Raw genomic sequence first — 7483 nt, forward strand, 5'->3', positions numbered from 1 at the left:
TCTATCAATTTCCTCTTAGAATGAGTTCCCCTAAACCGACTTCCCTAATGTTACTCATATTTTTTCTTTACATTCAAAATTTATCTTATATTTATGCTGAGATATGAATGATTTATTTACTCATTCATCAAATATTTGAATGCATATTATTTATTAGGCACTGGGCAAAGTATTAAGGATAAATATATTAATTAGATTTGCTGGTCTCAAAGAGCTTACAAGTCAAAACTTAAAATATTACTCGAGGCACTGTTGCCATTTTTATGGAAATCAGCTTTCAGTTGATGGGTTAGATGATCAACTTTGTTATTCTAGGCAAGAATGAGATGTATTTTGAGTAACTTAAAATAATTTCCCCCAAACTCAGAAGCACCTAAAATTAGATAAATACCAGTTCATGAGTTCTCCAGATCAGAGAGGTTGTAGAACTTTAGAAAAATACATAGCTACCAAGATAATTATATTGTTAACTCTGTGAATTCAGAAAATGTGTTTTATTCATCTGTGAATGCCCCCATACTTGGCAAAGTGTTGTCTTATGAAACATTGATTCTAGAAGTAAATACATAGAAGAAGATGGAATAACTCTATGAGTGAAACCAAACCATAGCTATCTCTCAAGCAAATATCTTCAAGAATACTCACAGGGCACCTGGACAATGCCATCCAGGAAGAACTCTCTTCTCTTTTGTTATTATTGTTGAAGCCTTAAACATCACATTATCATCTTCACCACTTTCTATGAGATTTTCTTTCACCAAGAAGCTAAAAGAAGCTGTATATCTGGTATCTAATCAAAGATAGCTGGGCACGCCCAAGTGAAATTTTTTACAAAACGGGGTGATAAATTAGCCTTCATACACATATACCTATATTCAGCTTTATTTTCATTACTATATAAAATATGAAAAATAAATAAAAACAAAACATCTCTTCTAGGAGAGAGGCAATACAACTTAGGAAAAAGAATGGAGACCTTGGACAAACACGATTTGAAATTCTACTTAAAATATTTATAGATATGTTACCTTAAACAAATATTTCAATAAAACACCTAAACTTCAGATTCTGTACCTATAAAATGAAGATAATAATGATGATGATGATATTAATAATAATAATACTCACCTGAAGATACTCTAAGAATCATGTAAGATAGTAAAAGTTATGTAAAATTTTCATTTTGAGCTAAAATCTTAATTTTATCAGAAGCCCTGCAGTTTTAATGTTTGCATTCATTTACTACAAACAAGTCTTTAGTAAATGGTAGGTATACAATAAGCATTTGTGTAATAATTAACAGGTTAACTACATTTGTAAGGAAAACAAATACCCAGTTTTCCAAGTAAAAAGTGAAATCTAATTAACAATTTTTGCATTTTAATAAGACCTACTACTCAGGCAATAATTAAATAAACCCTCACTATGAAATAAATTTATAAATAAATTGCTTCATCTACAAATACAAAACCTTCATCATTCCATGGAAAAATGTCGTTTATTATTAAGAGTAACTTTAAACATACTAGATAGTCAAAAACTGAAAGCTTCATGCTAAAATCAGGTGCAAGACAAGGATGTTCACTATCACCACTCCTATTCACGTAGTTCTAGAAATATTAGCCACAGCGAGTAGACAAGAGAAAAAACTAAAAGGAATAAAGATAGGAAAAGAAGAATTTAAATTATCATTATTTGATCGATGATATACTTTATATAGAAGACACCAAAGCTCCACTAAGACTTCTAGATTAAATAACCAAATTCAGTACCATAGCGCGATACAAAGTGAACACTCAAAAATCAATAGCATCCCTGCATGCAAAGAGCTCACTGAGAGAGAAATTAGGAAAACAACACTTTTCACAATACATAATAAAAAAAATAAATACTTTGGAATCAATTTAACAAAAGAAGTAAAAGACATTTACATTGAAAATTGTGCTACTCTGAAAAAGGAGATCAAAGAAGATATCAAAATCTCAAGATATCGCTTGCTTGTGGGGAGAAAGAACCAACATAGTGAAAATGGCCATATTCCCAAAATTGTTATACAGATCTAATGCAATCTCAATCAAAATAGCATTAGCATACCTCACAGACACAGAAAACATTCTGAAAATTCATTTGGAACCAGAAGTAACCTAAAATAGAAAAAAAATTCTGGTCAATAAAGGCAAGGCAGGTGGCATCACAATCCCTGACCTGAAATTATACTACAGAGCTTCTGTGATATTAAAACAGCATGGTACTGGCAAAAATAAAGAAAAGACAGACAGAAATAAAAACAGACCCTAGGATCAATGGAATAAAACGTGCAGAGGCAATCCCAAACACACAAAGTAACTTTGTCACTGACAAAGGGGCCAAATACCTTCACTGGAAGAAAGATAACTTCTTTAATAAATGGTGCTGGAAAAACTGGCTTTCTAAATACTGAAGATTAAAACTATATGTATGTCTCTCTCACCACACACTAAAGTTAAAGTAGAAATGGATCAAAGATCTAAATATTAAAACAGAAACTGGAAATCTGCTGTAAGACCGAATAGTAGAGCTCTTGAAGGCATAGTTGTAGGCAAAGATTGCATGAACAAAAAACCTGATCACGTGGGAAATGCTACAAAGAGTCAACAACTGGGATCTCATTGAAAAGCACAGCAAAAGAAATCACCAGGAGTGAAAATACAACACATAGAGCAGGAAAAAATTTTAGCCAGTTGTTTCTCAGACAAAGAACTAAGATCTAGAGCACATATAGAAGTGAAAAAAATCAGACTCCCCAAATTTAAAGACCCAATAAAAGAATGGGCATCTGAGATGAATGCACACTTGTCAGATGAAGAGGTATAAATAGCAAATAAATATATGATAAATTGTTCAACATCACTGGTCATTCAATAGATGCCATTTAAAACAATGCTGAGATTACATCTCACTCCAGAAAGAAAGGCTATTCTCAAGAAATCAACCAGTAACAAAGCTGGCGGGGCTGTAGGGGAAAAGGAACCCTTGCCCACTGTTGGTAGGAGTGTAGATTGGTGCAACCACTTTGGATATCAGTATGGAGATTCATCAAAAAACTAGGATTAGAGATTCCCTTTGACCCAGCTCTTCCGCTTTCTGGGTATCTTCCCAAAAGAATTAAAAGCATCATACCACAGTAATATATGCACACCCATGTTTATAGCAATACAGTCTGTAATAGCTAAATCTTGGAAACAACACAAATGCCCATCAACTGATGAATGAATAAAAAAAAGGTGTGTGTTTTTATGCAATGGAGTACTGCTCAGCCAGTAAGAATGATAAATTTGAGACATTTCTGAGTAAATGAATGCATCTTGAGATCATCTCTTTTTTTCATTCAGTTTATTGGTACATTTTAGATATTAAATACAGTTACATTCATCATTGGGAACTTTACATGGAACATGATACATTGTGAACATGATACATCTTGGTTCTTATTTTTTCCCCATTCGCCTGCCCTCCCTTCAAAGTAAAATAAATCAGGCACATGTGAAAATATTGCATTGTCTTTCTGGTGTGAGAAACTGAAAGTGTAAATAAAGACCGAAATGTATATTAAGTATTGCAAAAAGGAAGAAATTGTTCAGAATTATACTGAGTATCAGATACTTTGTTAATAACTAAAATGTTTTATCAAAACACAAGGTATAATTTTCTTAGGAGAGGACCTGAGAGATAGATTAGCAATTGAAAATACATTCCTTTAAGATCGTGTTACACAGTGTATTTTCCATTGTTATTCTCTATTTTGTTATTACATTTTATTTTTCATGAAACATTTTTATATTTTCTTTATTAATGTGTACTTGTATTACATTAAAATAAAAAATAAAAAGGTAAGTAATATTTGAGCTTTTTTCTTATTTCCTCCTTGGCTACTCTTTTAAAATAATTTGTTATATCTTTCTAATAATGTTCCTTCTTATAAGAACAAAAAACCACTGTTAAAAAAATTCCTTATAACACTGAACAGAGTGCTTGCAAGTGCAAGTTACCATATATATATTAGTTGAATAGATGAATGATGCCCTATTTTCTTTCATGATATCATCATCCAGCCAGCCATTTAGATTTGAAATATATTGCCTACTGTTCCCCTCCTCTACCCTCAAAAAATCAGTTACCTACAAAAGCTAGCTGTTCTTTTCTTTGTAACATCTCTCAAATCCACACCCCCCTATTTTTGTTACTGGGGATTGAACTCGGGACTTTGAGCTTGCAAAGCAGGCAGTGGAACCACTGAGCTAAATCCCTAGCAGCACTCCTTATTTTTGTAACCACAAATCCTATCTGCCACAGTCTGAACAAACACAACAAAGTGGTTCCACCTCTCATTCTTCTTTCATACATACAGTGTCCAACCTAATTTACTGACAACCAAATGGTTATGGGAATTAAAGAATTCCGTCTTTCACTATCACAACTTCTCTATGATTGGCTGTGAAACTTTTCTTAAAAGTTTATTCTCGCCGGGGAGTTAGTTAGCTCAGTGGTGCCGCTGCCAGCCTCGCAAGCACAAGGTCCAGAGTTTGATCTCCCATACGAAAAAAAAAAGTTTATTCAAATTCCCTGGTGCACAAACTAATTTGCTGAGTACTGAATCCAAGACTAGTTGAAATTTTCTTTTTCTTTTTAATTTCTTAAAATGACAATTCCAGGGCATTCATTCTAGTAGGTGCTGCAATGATAAAAATCTCCACTCATATTTATATAATTCTCCTTCTTACTTTCTAAATTTAAAGGCAAAGTAAGAAGGATTCTAAAATCTGACATGTAAATGTTTAACAGAAATAGAAATCCATCAACAATACAGTAGTACCTTGTTTCATGAACTTAATTCTTTCCAGATTTCTGGTCGCTGGCTGAATTGGTTGGGAACCAAATCAAATTTTCCAGTAAGATTCAATGTAAATAAGGTTAAACTATTCTGACTCCTACAAATATGGTCACAAGCCAAATTTTGTCATGAACCTAATCAAATTTTCTCATAATTTTCAATGTGAATAAGGTTAATCCATTCTGAATCTTATATACTTTTTAACCATAAAATATGAAAAAAATTAAGTAGAGTACAATATGGAGACAACACTAACTTCACTTGAGATGATTTTTGACATGGAGATAGGAAAGTGGGCGGGGAAGAGGTTATTGTTTTGAGGGAGAGTACCTCTCTATAAGGACATTGAGGAGATCTTCTTCAGGGGTTTCCTGTCTTTGATTTCTTAGCTGCAGGGTCAATTTTGATGAAAAAATCTATCTAATGTCAGTTGTGTTTACTTGTACTGCATACCCTCTGTAAATGAGAGTCCATGGTATTGTTCATCAGATTCAACATTCCATTCATTGCAGTTACATTGGGGTGCTGTTTTTCAAAGGAATGGCACTCATTCCATTTTTTCATAATGGCTTTCATCACATCGCTGCTAACCTCTCTGTCTTCTCTTCATCAGTGGAGTGCTCCTCAATAAGTACCTTCTGTTGCTTACTCTGGAGTTCAGTAAATTCTTCCATCCTTATCTCCTCCTTATGGTCTTCAACAGCTCCTCTATGTCTCCACCATCGATCTCCATACCCATACTCTTGGGCATGGACACACTCTCCTCCACTACATGTGCATCAGTCCCTTCAAACTCATGTTCAGTGACACATTTTTGCCAAAGTTTCCTTCATGCCAAGTTTAAGGTCCAGTGTGTGACATCTTCCCAGGCTTTATCAATGAGGGTAGTGCAGTGGAGTTGTTGAAATGTTTCTTCCAGAATTCATTCAGAGACAAGGACATCTCTTTGGTGACTTTAACTACCTGGTGAAGAGTGTGTTTGTGTAGAGCTTCTTGAAATTGTAGATCACTTGATGGTCCATGGGCTGCAAAAGCAGTGTCATGTTGTGGGGGGAGGAACTTGACCTTTATAAAGTCATACTCAGTGTCTGTATCATCCACCAAGGCTGGAGGGTGTACTGGGACACTAATGCCAAAAGAAAGCACCTTTTAGTCAGTTGGCCTTAAGAAAGATATTTCTCAATGATGGGTCTGAAAACCTTGTGCAGTCATCCCATGAACAATTGACTTATGACTCAAGCTTTTGTATTGGACCTCCACTGACAGGCAGTATGGGCCTGTTCACAATCTGTTCATTGAATGCACAAGGGGTCTGGGATTGGTATACCAGTAGTGGCTTAATCTTCAGACTGGCACTTGCATTTGCATACAGCCAAAGAGCCAATCTATCCTTCATGGGCTTGTGCCCTGGCAGTGCTTTTTTTCCCCTGCATGATATAGGTTCTGTTTGACATCTTCTTCTCGAAGGACCCTGTTTCATCCCTGTTGAAGAGCATATCTTTGGGCCTTTGTGAATTCTTTCCTGTGGACTTCTGCAGGAGCCTTGTCAGAACTGGAAGCATTACCAACTCTTATCACAGTGTAGAGGCCACTTGTCTTGCAGAATTTATCAAACTGCCTTCTACTGCCTTTACATTCAACACTTGCTGTACTTTTAGAGGAGTTTTCTTGCAATAAATCACTGTGCAATTCCTTGGCTTTTTCACAGGTCTCAGCTTCACTAATGCTACTACCTGCCAGCTGTTTCTCATGCACCCACTCTAACAAAAGTTTTTCCACCTCTTCCAGCATTTGTGTGTTCTATTGGTTAGCAATGTTATTCATATTGTCACATTAGCTCCTTTGATTGCATCTTTATTCTTCAAAATAGTTGATATTGTCCACTTTGCCATCTTGTACTCTGAGGCCAGATTAGTCACACGAATACCACACTCATGCTTTTCTACAATTTTCTTCTTCATTTCAATGGTTATCTTCTTATCATTCTTGTTCTACACTTTCTTGTTACCTTCATTTTTGCTCTTTACACTCTTGTCACCTTCATTAATTATTCATTAAGAATGTCTGCATATTCTTGTTACCTCCATTACCATGCTGTTCTTTCTTTCTACCACCATGATCACTCTGCACATTCTTTGGAGCCATGCTGGATACAATGATACTACACAGTATTACTGTATGTGCCTAAAAAGTACACAAAATGGCTTCACAGCAAGTGTGCACAGGTTTTTCTGGGGCTGTGATCTTGACTGGAGTAAGCCTCAGCCACATTTCAAAGCAGAAGTGATGGCTACCTTCATGTTCATGAAGGGAAGATGGCCACAGTTGTTTTTGTCATCTGATGCAAACAGAAGCAAAATTTTGCCCAACACTTCTTTGGGTGAATTGAATTGTTCATGAACAGAAGTGTTAGTGAACCAAAATATCTCTGTATTTTCTTTTTTTTTAGCTTTAAATGAGTTTATTGGCACATTTTAGGGATACAGTACAGTTACATTCATTGTTGGGATCTTGTACCTCTACATGACAAGTGTTGGTTCTCATTTTCCCCCCTTGTCCCTGCCCTCCCTTCACCCCCTCCTCCCCTCCCCATCTACAAACACTTTATTTCCA

Source organism: Fukomys damarensis, unplaced genomic scaffold, assembly GCF_012274545.1.
Source record: "Fukomys damarensis isolate Sample0158 unplaced genomic scaffold, DMR_v1.0_HiC HiC_scaffold_39, whole genome shotgun sequence".
Classification (NCBI taxonomy): domain Eukaryota; kingdom Metazoa; phylum Chordata; class Mammalia; order Rodentia; family Bathyergidae; genus Fukomys; species Fukomys damarensis.